Below are 16,072 nucleotides of genomic sequence, written 5' to 3' on the forward strand. Positions count from 1 at the left end.
ATTCTGTTAATAACATAGTTTGAAGTAAAAAATTATTTTCCTCCAAATTTCTTGTAACCTTAGTTTTCATTTTTTACTAGCAGCTAGAGAGAATGGTTCAAATGGCTCTGAGCACTATGGGACTTAACATCTCAGGTCATCAGTCCCCTAGAACTTAGAACTACTTAAACCTAACTAACCTAAAAACGTCACACGCATCCATGCCCGACGCAGGATTCGAACCTGCGACCGTAGCGGTCGCGCGGTTCCAGACTAAAGCGCCTAGAACCGCTCGGTCACCAGCGGCCGGCGCTAGAGAGAATTTTCTTTTGGAAAGCACCCCATCATATTCTATACTAAAAATATTTTTTTGAATTTTTACGAACATTTCAAATTACCGCTATACAGAAACAGAATTCACAATTATATTTCAGAATACATAATCTAATGTCAAAATTTCATAAATTCAATCCTTTCGGCAAATGTAAGTCAATTAATCACGTTCTCTCCGATAAATTTCAACGCGTTAAATTCACATCCTCTTGTGGGCAGAAAAACCAAATTGCCCGTTATATCGTGCACAGACACTCAGTTACGACGTTTTACAACTGAATGATGTAAAAATATTCGAAGTATGGCCGAGAAATGGCCGAGGATAGACGAGGTGATTGAAGGAATTAATCATTAGTAACTTAGTTATTTTCAAACTAAGAAGGCAGAGAAAAATCAAGTAACTGCAATATAGTAGGAAATATCTTAATCAGTGCATTATAACGCCTGTAATGTACGCAACAAACGTGAAACTTCAATGAAATAAAGTGTGAACTTCACTGGTTGGTTAATTCAGATAATGAATTTTATTTTCAGATAGTCTGCAACCCAAAATTATTTACCACACACTGTTGCTGTATGAAAAAGAAGTGAGAAGTTCATAATAATAGAGCCGTATTTGAGTAGTTTTATTTGAAGCGCGTCGTCTTCCTAACCTGTGTTAAAGGTCTTCTCTCTAATACATACTGTGTTTTTAAACGTACTCATCAGATATTCATAGCATGGAAAACAAGGTAATTCAGGCTTAAGTATTTCAAGCCAGTGTCGAACTCACATGGGACTCCCAACAAAGATGACCCCTGGAATTCCCTTCGTGTTTTTTGGTGCTAATAGGGTTCGCGATTGCGACATTCAGTTCTGCAGTGACTTTTACAGCTGTGGCCCTCCTTATTTTTCGTCACAGTTCTCTTCAATGATCGTCCGTCACAATTGCTCAGCACATATTTTCCCACGCGTAGTGACTTAGCGGATGATGTTCTTCCGCTCTCCCTGTAGGACGTATAAATCTTCGAGACGGTGCCTCTTGAAATATCAACCACTTTGGCCACCCCGGTTACGGAAGCATCCACCATAATAGTACTAAAAATTTGCACACGTTCGAATTCACTTGGTTCCAACATAATACAATCACAACTACATGGAACACAGTTCTGACCATGCTTGAAATTTGGAAGGTATTGCCGTTTGTATGTTACGAGTTACATTCTTTGCTTGTAGGTACCCTGTGGCAGTGCTTGTTGCTGATCCAAGAAGTCAACCTGCCATCACTGAAAGTTTATCTTTCTGCTCGGGAATTGCAGAGTGACCTGTAAATCCCTTCTTCTCTCTCTGTTATGTTAGCACCTGACATTCTGTGTAATTTTAAAGTGTTAAGAGAAACAATATCTGAATACGCTAAGACGTGTGTGCATTGAGCGCGCTGCGACAGACACGTTCTGCCTATTAGCGGTACATGGAAGGAAGAGTTACCCTGTGCAGATCTGTGGATCCAATGAGTTCATTCACCACTAGATGGCAATGACATCGTTATCAGAGCAGCGATAGACTACTACTTCATAGTTCCACTAATCTGCCACAAAATATTCATAATTTACATACACAAATATTCCTCATAAATCATTCTACCTATTAATAAAAATTGTATCAAAATCTCTACAGTAGTTCCTGAGATCCACCCGAACATACGAAAACATGCAATCAAAGCACTTCAATTTATATACGCAGAGAAGAGCGTTAGCATTTTACGTTTGGGAGGCTGGCTGAGTGGACCAAGGCCGTAGGCCCCAAACAAAATAAAAAGGAAAAAAAAAAACACGTCGCAGATGTGACGTAGTGCTGTTGTAAGGCTTTGTATGCAGAGATTCATTGTTGAGACTCGTTGCCACAATTTTGTGTCGCGGTTTCACGGACCCTCTGAGGTAGACTTTTCCGCCCACCGCGCAAAGAATCGTGTTTCATTCAAGGAAAGCATAAAGCTGAAAGACGATTCACATCATTGATAGTTGGCTGCGAGGTTTAAAGAAAGAGTTACAACAGGTGGCCCAGCTGGATTCCAACCAACAAACTTACGGTTTCCATCCACACACTACCATTCATCCTTTTTTAGCTATGCAAGAGACAGATTTTTAATTCATTACATCAGCAACTTAATACAAAGTTCATCAATGGGGAATATTTGTAAAAAAAATTTATCAAAAATACCTGATTATACTTTATAAAAGAGCTTATAAATGACAAAAAGATTTTGAAAGTTGTGTAGTTACTACCGATAGATAACACATTAATTTATTTCACGTTAGAAACTAGAGATTTCAAAAAAATAACTTTGAGACAAGAGGAGGGAGGAGGATACCACGGAAGCCGTACAATTCCTTAAAAAGTGCGGAATGGAGTAAGTATGGGATATTTGTATGAAATGTGTCTTAGTGCATTATGAATGTGCAGCTAACGACTGCACAGTTGTAAGAAAATATAAATAATACTCTTCAACTGATATTTCATTTACTGAAAATTGTAACTGATGTAGTAATACATTTACACACACAAAAATTTTATGAATTATGAAAAGCCAACTGTGTATCAGATTACATAGAATTCTGAATTGCCTTCAAGATGGTTAATTACACATTCTTTAGAAGACCAGAATGAGCCGTTTCAATGCAAACGACACAAACTATTTCATTGCAAATATATCGTAATTACCGGTGCAGTGATAGCCTTAACACAGTATGGTAGTACCGTATTCAATCAGTGACTTGCATATGAAGCACAACCGATTTTTTGTGTAGAATGAGTAACACTTCCGTCATGGATTATTATTCGCAGTAATTTCAGTGTTCTTCGCAAGGTCAAATGTAACATTCATCTGTCAAAGAATCCCTGCTACGACCAAGCATATTCAGGATCCACCAGTCTTCAAGACCTGTCTTTCAACATACTGCATTTGTGACCTCCTTTGGTACCATATGGTCACATGCGTGTAAGAGCATTGGCCAAACGGAAGGGACAAGTGAATCATGTATCTGTACAGAGCTAGAAGCATCATATGACTAGAATTCGCACTTTGTTACACGCGAAAACAAATAAATGATTGAGTCAACACATTTCTTTGGAGATTTCTGAGAATGCCACCACATGAAAGCCATAGTTGAAGAGCTCTCCATCGAAGAAGTGATTTATTGGGCATAATGGGCCAATTATACAAGTATTTACCAGCCACAAGGTTCCACAAACCCAGTATTTCATTGCGTACATGTCGTGTCTCTTGATACTCAGTTCTTCTTCATCATCGTTCTTCTTCATACTTTTGGTCTTGGCATAGTCCACGATTTAAACCCATGATCACTGTTCTTAACAGTTCTCCTTCGATGCTGTACCATATTCACTTCGACGTATAGCATAACATAGCTTGAAAGAAAAATACGAAACACATCTATTTTAGTTAGTGTAATCTTCTTTGCATCTCCGTCGCTGAAGTCATTTGCGACTTCTGGATGTGCCACTTTACTGTCTACTTCTCTCAGGAAAGCATGAGGGATCGTAAAAGATTATGTAATCCAACGATACATGTTTACTGGTAATCCAGTTACAGTGCTGTGTATGGGGTTGTCAACATACAACGTGGTCGTATTGATGAGAGAACATGTCCGTAACGAAACTATAGTGAACAGGTATTGAAGCCTAAAAATGGCATTCTCAGTTACTATGTCATGCCACTTCAGGTTTTCTTTCAGTCCTCCCAATAATTAAACATGTTAACAGCACACGATCAAGATAGCGTAAGAAAACAACCGCTGACTTAATTTCCTCGCAGTAGTTCCTGATAATGCACAAAATTTTTAGCATTTCCGATGGTCTGCAGAACGGTAACAAGCCCTTTTTCCCGAGCGGGCGATATTTACATCCGTAAATGCTGTTCACCACAAGCGAAAATGCACATACTGCCACCACACTTTGAAATCACTAGACCACCAAGCACTTCATATTTGGTTCCGCTTGTTGCTCTCTCGATATATGGCGTCTATTTGCTAGGTGGCAGTGGCATTGGCATCGTTTTATACTGGTGGGGAACTTGAATTTATCATAATTCAGATAATTTCTATGAAAAATTCATATGGACAAAAACCTTGGTCCTAAATCTAATAAGACAAAACAACATCTGAATCCCTGCAGCAGTTCCTGAGATTAGCCTGTCCATAAGACAGATGCGAGCAGGCGACTTAAATTCACGTACAGTTGGGTCAGAAGCATTTGGAAAAGCTTGTATGTGTGTTGCATGGCAGGTTGTCCCTTCTGCACACGTAGCTTAAATTTATCACATCCGAAAAATACACAGTTTAACTGACATTGGTCATCTGAACATGTGGTAACTCACGGACTTACAAATGTCAGAGCATTACCGCATTTTAGCTCTTGCAGCTTCTTGAATTTGTGCCCGCAGCCACTCTGTTTGGCTAACTTCAATGCTAAGTAACTGGGAAACGGCACAACGTATCGAATTTTTTTCTTAACTATTATTTTTGAGCACAACATTCCCTGGAATACTCTTACTAGCTTTTCAGACTTTTTCTGACCGCCCCGAATATAGAGATCCTGCATCGTTGGTGTGTTTAAGGATTTTTTATGAGATTATTCCAGCTCGCAAAGCTAAACGGTACCACCGACTGATTTGATACTAAAATATATAACAGCCCTCATTAAGATCCTCGGTTCAAGATATCGCATGATTCTGTAGCTTCATGCCATTAACAGCTGTTGCTCTTAGTAGCTAATTGGCTCTTGTCTTTCTAATTAGATACGCCGCAGCTTTTATATTTTTTATGCTAAAACAAATGGCTTGTATCTCTAAATTTGTCTGTCAGAGGCGTATCTTTTGGCTTCAAGGAGATTGAATGTAGGGTAAAACGTAGCAGAGGCCGCGATTTTAAAACGTGACTACTGAACGCGTGTCTTGTGCGATCACGAGGCAGCCAGAAGCTCGCGCTAACCGTCTTCGACCTGTTGCTATGGAGAGGACGCCAACGAACAACTCAGTTCCTCGCCGCCTTTCGATATTTCACAACATCTGACGTCACTACGTCAAACATTTGGTTCTGATTTCATCAGCTTCTGGAGAATGGTGTTCGATGGGTCTGTTTTTTGAAAGGCTCACAGAGTCGCAGAGCGAGACTGGACGTGCGCCAGCTCGCGGCCTTAATTGCGCAGCCGTTGCTGGTTGCTGCCTTACACGCCTGGTCGTCGCTCTGCACTGGGCCCCGCCTACCGACACGCATCGTGGCTGGTGGAGCTGCCGGCCCCCCGGGGCTGACTGTAGAGGCACAAATAACCTCCCCTCCCCCTCCACCCTCCCCCACTCGCTACCACACAACGTGGGCCGCCACGCGTTTCGTGTACCTCGCATCACAGGCTGCCTGGTGACCGCACAGGCACTCCGACATGAGCGGCGACGTGCTGTTTCCAATTATTGTATACCTATAATAAACAGGGGAGAAATTAACGTTTTAATCTGTGCTGTGGCGAACAATGTTAAAATTTACCGATGAGGCTGTGATAGTGAACATTGAATTCTAAGCGACAATTTGCTGCCTCTCCTATCGAATCCATTAAATCCTCAGTGCTTATTGTACCGTTCATTGGTCATTTTGTAACCTTGCATTGCCGCCCCCTCCTGGGGATCATGATTGTTGCTGTCTTCGCTCCTTCTCCTATGCACCCTCCTCCCCTTCTCTACGGGTTCTTACTTATGTCGGCCTGACTATCCACCTTATTTCTTGTATTGGTCTTCCTTTGGAGTTTGACTTTGAATTACAAATTTTCTCTCTGTAGCGTGAACCATTTGGGAAAGAACTCTCTCCTACTCTCCTCCCTTCTTCCCCTCTTCCATCCCCTCTTTGCGCCCCCCCTCCCGCTTCACTAGGTCACCAGATGTGTAGATGTGTAGCCAGTCCATGTGGTGGGGTTGTCATGCACCCATCTGGCTGATCGCCTTGACAACACAGGTATCACACTTCTGATGAGCTGTTGCCTCCCCATGTATGTCTAGGAGTGGTTGCTTGTCATTAGGGAGCATCAGAACTCAGAGCAATGGCCTCTGTGCGAGACAGTCCTTGCTCTGGCTGGGTGGCGCCCAAGGGAAGAGTCCCTGATCAAAATGGGTGGTATCAGGGTGGATGCTTTGCACATGGAACGTATCAAGAACTGCTGATTCTTCTACGGACATCTTTTCGTTTGTAACGGAGCACTTAATGCTGCTTCTTATGACCCTGTGGCCCTCCCTTCCCTGGCTACATCGTGGGTGGAAGGTGAGGGTCTCCAGCTTGTTGTTACATACTTTCCCGGCTACCTGATATGCACTAGGACTGACAAGGACACTTCCATCACTACCAAGCAGTTACTTTTTGTGCAAAATATCGGAGACAAGTTTGGCAAAGTGGGGTCTCTCAGTAAGATGCAGTTTGGTTTGTTGTTGATGAAACTTCTCCCTCCACCAAATGTGTAGCACTTCATGCTTGTGGCCATGTTGGCGAGGTCGTGATGTCCATTACTCCTCACCAGCCCTTGAATATGGTTCAAGGAATCATTTTTCGTAGGGATGTCATCCCTCAAATTGATGATCAACTCTGGGCCATCTTGAACAACAGGTCGCTCAATGAGCTTGGCATGTTCAGAAATGTCGTAAGGGCAATTGTACTGATACTGGTGCCTTTTTTCTGACATTTGAGGGAGGTACCCTCCTGTAAAAGGTCAAAGTTATGTGTTATTAGCATGACGTGAAGGCACACATATTGCCACCCATGAGGCTTTTTCTTTGTTTGCGTTTTTGGTGCATTTCTTCCCGCTTTATAATGCAGTGTCTAGGTGGTGAATGTGGACACCCACTCTATGATGGAAGTCCCTGTGTTCCCCCACCTACATGTTTTAACAACCATCACTCTACATGCTCGCCAGATTGCCTGGCTTATAAGAAGTAAAAGAAGATGCAGGAGTATAAGTCCCTTGATATAGTATTTTACACTGATGCTCATCAGAAACGTGACTGACTTCACACCATGTTAGTGAAATCTAACTTTACTTCTGAAACTTCCTGGCAGATTAAAACTGTGTCCCCGGCCGAGACTCGAACTCGGGACCTTTGCCTTTCGCGGGCAAGTGCTCTACCATCTGAGCTACCGAAGCACGACTCACGCCCGGCAGAAGTAAAGCTGTGAGTACCGTGCGTGAGTCGTGCTTCGGTAGCTCAGATGGTAGAGCACTTGCCCGCAAAAGGCAAAGGTCCCGAGTTCGAGTCTCGGTCGGGCACACAGGTTTAATCTGCCAGGAAGTTTCATATCAGTGCACACTTCGCTGCAGAGTGAAAATCTCATTCTGGTAACTTTACTTCTGTTACATCCTTTCCCCTTCCTCCCTCCTCCTTGCTCCAGTTACACCCCCTCCACTATGGTTCCCATGTCCTCCCATCTGGGTGCCATCCCCCTCGCCAGCTGGATAACTGTTCCTCTTCTTGAGCACCAACCAGTGATAGGATCTCTCTCCCAGTGCCCCTTCCCCAGTATCTCTTATGCTGGAGGCCTGCTGCTACATCTCAGCCACAGGACCCACTGTCCCACTGTCCACATGCCCCAAGATCTTGCAGCAGCCTGCTCTCCCTCCTCCCTTCATCCTACGAAATAAAACAAGAAACGTAAGTCCCAGGACAAGACCTCCTTGTGAGCCAAGATGTGCCATCTCCCCCCTCGCAACCTCATTCTGATAATGGATGGTGACCTGGTGGTTCCAGCCTATTGCCCTCCCATTTCGATTATTCAGTGGAACTATAGTGCATACTACTGTCCCAGAAATGTTATTTTGCTGAAGCTCACTTCATGGGTTTCAAGATTTCTGCCAGAACCTGACCAGCCCTCGAGGGCTTCTGGTGGCATTTGCATGTTGGTCCACACAGATGTTGTTAGTATATGAACCTATATTTGTACAACATTGCAAGCAGTTGCTATCGGGGTCCACTTGGACCCTGCAGTCATATCTCTCTCCTGACAAGCCACCTACACCCATGTTCCAACAGCCTTCCTTCAGCAACTCCCCCCTTCCTTACACCTCCTTGGGAATTCTTATGTCCATCACCCTTTATGGGACAGCACTTTTTCATTTCTTCAGGGGCTCCTCATTGATCAACCTCTTGAAGTCCACGACCTGTGCCTTATTAATGATGGTTGATCTCCTCATTTTAGTGCCGCATTTCGCACTTTCTCTGCCACTGACCTGTAGCTCACGTCCCCACCACTTCTTCCTTCCTTGCACTGGTCGCCATACGGGACCTCTGTGATAGTGATCACTTTCCATTGGATATCTTGCTCCTTTCCCACCTGCTGATGGCTACATAACTCTGCTGGTCCTTTGTGATGAGTGCTTCTTTATACCTTCCAGGTCATGTTTACATGTTCTTTGTCAGATTCTACTGATGAAGTCATTCATGACTTGTCTGATAAGATAATTCACATTGCCAGTATTGCCTGCATTTCCTTTCCCCATTCGATGGGCTCCATTTGCTGACAGCCAGTCCCATGGTAGTGTATGTCCATTGCCATCATCATCTGTGATCGTCGTAATATCTTGCAACATTTTAAGTGGCACCTGTACTTCGCCGGTCTTACTACCTTTAAACATCTCCACGCCATAACCCATTATTTGACCAAACGGAGCAAGTGGGGAACACTTCATCTTCTCACTAGTTTCTTGTGCCCCTTTGTCATAAGCATGGGCCACATTTTGCACATTCTAGGTTTGTCAGCGATAGACTTCTGTTCTGGGCCTTGCCCTTCTAGGTGCCCTTTGCATGGATCCATCACTTCTAGCAGAATACCTTGTGACACATTTTGCGATGGCATCAGTGTCAACCACCTATCCAGTTACCTTCCTCATCTGAAAACAGGCTTACCCCTTGTTAGGTGGAATCCTACAAAGAACTTTTGCTAAATGGGATCTTATTCTGGCTCTCTTTGCTTCCCACAGTCCAGCCCTTGGTTCTTATTCCATCCATTACCAAATGCTTCAAGACTTCAGTCCTCCACAATGCCAATATCTCCTCCAAGTGGTTAACATATTTGGCTCTAAGGCATTTTCTCCTCTCAGTGGAGAGACAGTACTGTGATTCCTGTCCTTAAGGCTGGCAATGATCTGTCGTCAATTGATAGTTACTGACCCATTAGTCCAACCAATGTCCACTGCAGTTTATTTGAGTGGATGGTGGCTCATTGGCTGAGTGGGATTCTTGACTTCAAAGACCTTTTACCTCCTCATCAGTGTGACTTTCAGGAGGGATGGTATCTGATCAGTCATCTGCTTTGACAGGAAACTGCAGTTCGCCAGGTCTTTTCTCAGCACCACTACCTTGTCACAGTTTTCTTTGATCTTTGTAAGGTCTACTGCACAGCTTGGCACCATCACATCCCACTTACACTCCATGGATGAGGTTTCCAGAGGCCCCTCCCGAATTTTATTCAGCAGTTCCTAACCAACTAGTCGTTCAGGTTGACACTGTTCTCAGCTCTTCACATACAAGGGTTTTGTATTATGTGTCTACCTTTTTCTCATTTCTCCACCTGACCACTGGTCACCCCTGCTCTGTATATGGATGATTTCTGTGTTTGAGTTAGCGCCCATTCAGAGGTCACTGTGGGGCAACATCTTCAGGGTGCCAACTGGAGCACTTCTGCTTGGACACTCTGGAACAGTCTTCAGTTCTCTCCCATTAAATCAAGGTGATACATACCTGTCGTTGCACTATTGTCCATGCAGATCTGGAGCTCTATCTCAACGTCCAACACCTGACCATCGTCTCCCAGTTTCATTTCTCGGGTCTTCATTTTGACAACAAGCTTACTTCATTTCCCCATATCCACCACTTGAAGACTGGCTGGTTCTGTGGCCTATGCTTCCTTGCACACACCCCTTGGGGTGCAGATCGTTCAACCATTCTCCTCCTCTATCTATTCTTGACTAGAGTTGTCAAGATTATGGATCAGCTGGTCCTTATGCACTGCTCCTTTTGGAAATAGTTCAGGGTTTAAATTTACACACAGTGCTTTCACACTAGTGCCCATAGTCTGGTGAGTGATGCTTTCAGTTCCAGTTCGGCAGTCCTAGTTCTTGGTATCCCATTCCATCTTTATTTGCTCCTCCCCTGCTCACCCCGCCTGTTCGACTCTTTTCGCTCACCCACTGTCCACCCTTTAGTGGGTTTAGTGGTTGGACTCGCCTTCACTTCTCTCAGAACTGAGTTCCATATCCCCTCCTTGTCCTCTTCCTCATGTTCTCTTCTGATCATTCTCCTTCATTAGTTCCTTGGGCCCTGATTCAGGAGGATCTCTTGTGGCCTCTGAAAGCCTCCATCACTCAAATAGTGATCCAATGTTCGTTCCACCTGCTCTTGTGGGACTTCCAGGATGCCACTGTTCTTTCGCTGACCTCTAAATCTGCTGATCGTGTGGGAGATGACTTCATGTGTTCTGCTGCCATGGAACATCATCTCTCGCCTGCCATGTGTGTGGTGTTTACTGTGGAATTGATAGCCATTTACTGGGCACTCTGCTTTATTAAATGGTCTACCCTCACCTGAGTTGTGTTATGTATGGATTCAATGAGGGGTCTTCAGGCTATCACTGAGTGCTTCGTCTCTGTCATCCACCACTATCTCCCTGATCTTGGTGATGCTATTAGTTTGGTTAATTTCCTTTGGGTTCCTGGCCATGCTGGTATCCTAGTAATGAGCTTGCTGATTGTTAGCTGGCGGGACAGGGGGGCAGCGGCCACATACCCACAGTTTTCCATGATCACTCAAGGGGCAGATTTGTGGCTTTATGTCAAATCCCTTTCTGTACTGAGTAGGTTAACTTTTTGGCGCTACCCCCTAACGAATAAACTTTGTACAAGTACAATCAAGGAGACTCCCACCACGTGACTTTCTTCCTGGTGGGAATCTGTCATCCTCCGTCTTCTTTATATCAGCTACACTAGGTTGACCCATTGTTTTTGGTCCCCCTCCCCCCCCCCCCCCTCATGAAACAGGGACCTTGCCGTTGGTGGGGAGGCTTGGGTGCATCAGCGATACAGATTGCCATACTGTAGGTGCAACCACAATGGAGGGGTATCTGTTGAGAGGCCACACAAATCTGTGGTTCCTGAAGAGGGGCAGCAGCCTTTTAAGTAAATGCAGGGGCAACAGTCTGGATGATAGACTGATCTGGCCTTGTAACAATAACCAAAACGGACTTTCTGTGCTGGTACTGCAAATGGCTAAAGCAAGCGAAAACTACAGCCGTAATTTTCCCGAGGGCATGCAGATTTACTGTATGGTCAAATGATGAGGGCATCCTCTTGGGTAAAATATTCCGGTGGTAAAATAGTCCCCCATTCGAATACCTAGGCGGGGAGTAATCACGAGGATATCATTATCAGGAGAAAGAAAACTGGCGTTCTACGGATCGGAGCGTGGAAAGTCAGATCCCTTAATCAGGCAGGTAGGTTAGAAAATTTAAAAACAGAAATGGATAGGCTAAAGTTAGATATAGTGGGAATTAGTGAAGTACGGTGGCAGGAGGAACAAGACTTCTGGTCAGGTGAATACAGGGTTACAAATACAAAATCAAATAGGGGTTATGCCGGAGTAGGTTTCATAATGAAGAAAAAAATAGGAATGCGGGTAAGCTACTACAAACAGCATAGCGAACACACTATTGTGCCCAAAATAGACACGAAGCCCACGCCTACCACATTAGTACAAGTTTATATGCCAACTAGCTCCGCAGATGACGAAGAGACTGATGAAATGTATAATGAGATGAAAGAAATTATTCAGACAGCGAAGGGAGACGAAAATTTAATAGTCATGGGTGACTGGAATTCGATAGTAGGAAAAGGAAGAGAAGGAAATGTAGTAGGTGAATATGGAATGGGGGTAAGGAATGAAAGAGGAAGCCGCATGATAGAATTTTGCACAGAACATAACTTCATCATAGCTAACACTTGGTTCAAGAATCATGAAAGAAGGTTGTATACTTGGAAGACGCCTGGAGATACTGGAAGGTTTCAGATTGATTATATAATGGTAAGACAGAGATTTAGGAACCAGGTTTTAAATTTTAAGACATTTCCAGGGGCAGAAGTCAATTCCAGGGGGAGATGTAGACTCTGATCACAATCTAGTGATTATGAGCTGTAGATTAAAATTGAAGACACTGCAAAAAGGTGGGAATTTAAGGAGATGGGACCTGGATAAACTGACAGAACCAGAGGTTGTAGAGAGTTTCAGGGAGAGCATAAGGGAACGATTAACAGGAATGGGGGAAAGAAATACAGTAGAAGAATGGATAGCTTTGAGGGATGAAATAGCGAATGCAGCAGACGAGCAAGTAGGTAAAAAGACAAGGGCTAGTACAAGTCCTTGTGTAATAGAAGATCTATTGAATTCAATTGATGAAAGGAGAAAATATAAAAATGCAGTAAATGAAGCAGGCTAAAAGGAATACAAACGTCTCAAAAATGAGATCGACAGGAAGTACAAAATGGCTAAGCAGGGATGGCTAGAGGACAAATGTAAGGATGTAGAGGCATATCTCACTAGGGGTAAGATAGATACTGCCTACAGGAGAATTAAAGAGACCTATGGAGTAAAGGAACCACTTGTATGAATATCAAGAGATGAGATGGTAACGCAGTTCGAAGCAAAGAAGGGAAAGCAGAAAGGTGAAAGGAGGGAGATGTACTTTAGGACAATATTATGGAAACGGAAGAGAATGTAGATGAAGCTGAAATGGGAGATATGATACTGCATGAAGATTTTGACAGAGCACTGAAAGACCTAAGTCGAAACAAGGCCCTGGGAGTAAACAACATGGCATTTGAATTACTGACAGCCCTGACAAAACTCTACCATCAGGCGAGCAAGATGTATGAGACAGGCGAAATACCCTCAGACTTCAAGAAGAATATAACAATTCCAATCCCAAAGAAAGCAGGTGTTGACAGATGTGAAAATTTCCGAACTATCTGTTTAATAAGCCACGGCTGCAAAATACTAACGCGAATTCTTTACAGACGAATGGAAAAACTGTAGAAGCCGACCTCAGTGAAGATCATTTTGGATTCCGTAGAAATATTGGAACACATGAGGCAATAGTGACCCTACGATTTAACTTAAAAGATAGATTAAGGAAAGGCAAACCTACGTTTCTACCATTTGTAGACTGAGAGAAAGCTTTTGACAATATTGACTGGAATAGTCTCTTTCAAATTCTGAAGGTGATAAATTAATGGGACCTAAAGGCTATTTACAATTTGTACAGAAACCAGATGGCAGTCATAAGAGTCGAGGCTCATGAAAGGGCAGTAGTGGTTGGGAAGGGAGTGAGATAGTTGTAGCCTATCCCAAATGTTGTTCAATCTGTATGTTGAGTAAGCAGTAAAGTAAACAAAAGAAAAATTTGGAGTAGGAATTAAAATCCATGGAGAAGAAATAAACTTTGAGGTTCGCCAATGAAACTGTAATTCTGTCAGAGACATAAAATGACCTGGAAGAGCAGTTGGACGGAATGGACAGTGTCTTGAAAGGAGGATATAAGATGGACATCAACAAAACCAAAACGAGCATAATGGAATATAGTTAAATTAAGTCGGGTGTTGGTGCGGGGATTAGATTAGGAACTCAGACACTTAAAGTAGTAATGAGTTTTGCTATTTGGGGAGCAAAATAACTGATGATGGTCGAAGTAGAGAGGATATAAAATGTAGACTGGCAATGGCAAGGAAAGCGTTTCTGAAGAAGAGAAATTTGTTAACATCGAACAACCCCATCAAAATTAAACTTTCTGTAGTGTACCCCTACGTTTTACGACGTTGTAAGAGAGTAACAGCCGGGATGATAATACCATGAAGTAATACAAATAATACAGATATCAGCTCTCTTAACGTTTCGGAGATCTAATCTCAATACGAGAAAATATGTGGCAAACTGGAAATCAGCTCCTGAGAATTCAACAAGCAGCGTGTGGAAGACCCATGTCAAGCACATGTTACGGTTGTTAATGAGCTATACGAGGTCCTGGCAGGCAAAGTCTACCTAATTTAATTCCGTATTGACAGTATAATTAGAGTTATTGACGATTAACTAAACAAAATCGGCCACCTGTGGCAAAAATTGAGTACTCTAGAGCTTTAATTACTTTGTACTTTATTATTCCATTTAGTTTATTATACTTAGTTCAGCTCTGCTCTGTCTGCTTGGCTTCTGAGCACACTGAAGTGACACAACTCATGTGATATCTCCTAATATCATGCCAGACCTGCTTTTGCTCGGCGTCGTGTACAAGCTCGACGTGGTATGGACTCAACAAGTCGCTGGAAGTCCCCTGAAGAAATACTGAGCCACGCAGTCTCTATAGCCGCCCATAATTGCGGAAGTGTTCCTGGAGCAGGATTTTGTGCAGGAATTGAGCCTCGATTATGCCCCATAAATGTTTGATGGGATTCATGTCAGGCGATCTGGATGGCGAGACCAGTCACTCGAATTTTCCAGAATGTTCTTCAAACCCATCGCGTACACTTCCAGCCTGTTGACATGGCGTATTGTCATCCACAAAAATTCCATCTTTGTTTGAGAACATGAAGTCCATGAATGACGGTCTCCGAGTATTCGAACATAACCATTTCCAGTCAATGATAGGTGCAGCTGGACCAAAGGACCCATTCCATTCCATATAAACACAGCCCAAACGACTTTAGAGCTACCAAAAGCTTGCAGAGTGATTTCGTGGGATCTGCGGCATACTCGAACCCTACTACCAGTTCTTGCCAATTGAAATCGGGACTCATCTGATAAGGCCATATTTTTTTACAGTTGCCTAGGGTCCAGCCAATACGGCCGCGAGCCCACCAGAGGCGTTGCATGCTATGTCCTGCTTTTGGCGAAGGCACTCGCATCAGTCATCTGCTGCCATAGCCCGTTAACACTTAGCCGCACTGTCCTAACGGAGAGGTTCGTCGTACGTTCCTCATTGATTACTGCGGTTATTTCACGCAGTGCTGCTTGTCTGTTAGCACTGACAATTCTACGCAAACGTCGCTGCTGCCGGTCGTTACTTGGAGGCCGTCGGCCACTGCGATGTCCGTGGTGAGAGGAAACGGCTGAAATGTGATATTCTCTTCCACTCTTGATACTGTGGATCTCTGAATCCTGAATTCCCTATCGGTTTCCGAAATGGAATGTCCCATGCGACTAGCAGCAGCTACCATTTCGCGATCAAAAACCGTCTCCCGTCGTGCGGCCATAATCACGGCAGAAACCTTTCACCTTAATCGTCCGAGTAAAAATGACAGCTCTGCCGATGCACTGCCCTTTTATACGAGGGTGGGTCAAATGAAAACATTAAATATTTCTTTAAATATTGTTCATTGTGCAGAGGTGGCACAAAGCTTATCACTTTTCAACATAATATCCCCCAAGCTCAATGCAAGTCCTTCAGCGCTTACAAAGTGCATAAATTCCTTTAGAAAAAAAATCGTTTGGTAGCCCGTGCAACCACTCATGCACCGCGTGGCGTACCTCTTTATCAGAACGGAACTTCTTTCCTCCCAATGCGTCTTTGACTAGTCCAAACATATGGAAATCAATTCGGGCAAGGTCAGGTGAGTATGGTGGATGAGGAAGGCACTCAAAATGCAGGCCTGTGATTGTTGCAACTGTTGGTACAGGCAGTGTGGGGCCTTGCATTGT

The 16,072-nt window shown here is 43.6% G+C and overlaps 1 pseudogene; it reads right to left on the minus strand.

The window, feature by feature from the left end:
* Positions 1-3,158: 3,158 nt before the first annotated feature.
* Positions 3,159-4,052, minus strand: LOC124593943 (annotated as a pseudogene).
* Positions 4,053-16,072: the final 12,020 nt, after the last annotated feature.

This window comes from Schistocerca americana, chromosome 1 (assembly GCF_021461395.2).
Source record: "Schistocerca americana isolate TAMUIC-IGC-003095 chromosome 1, iqSchAmer2.1, whole genome shotgun sequence".
NCBI lineage: Eukaryota > Metazoa > Arthropoda > Insecta > Orthoptera > Acrididae > Schistocerca > Schistocerca americana.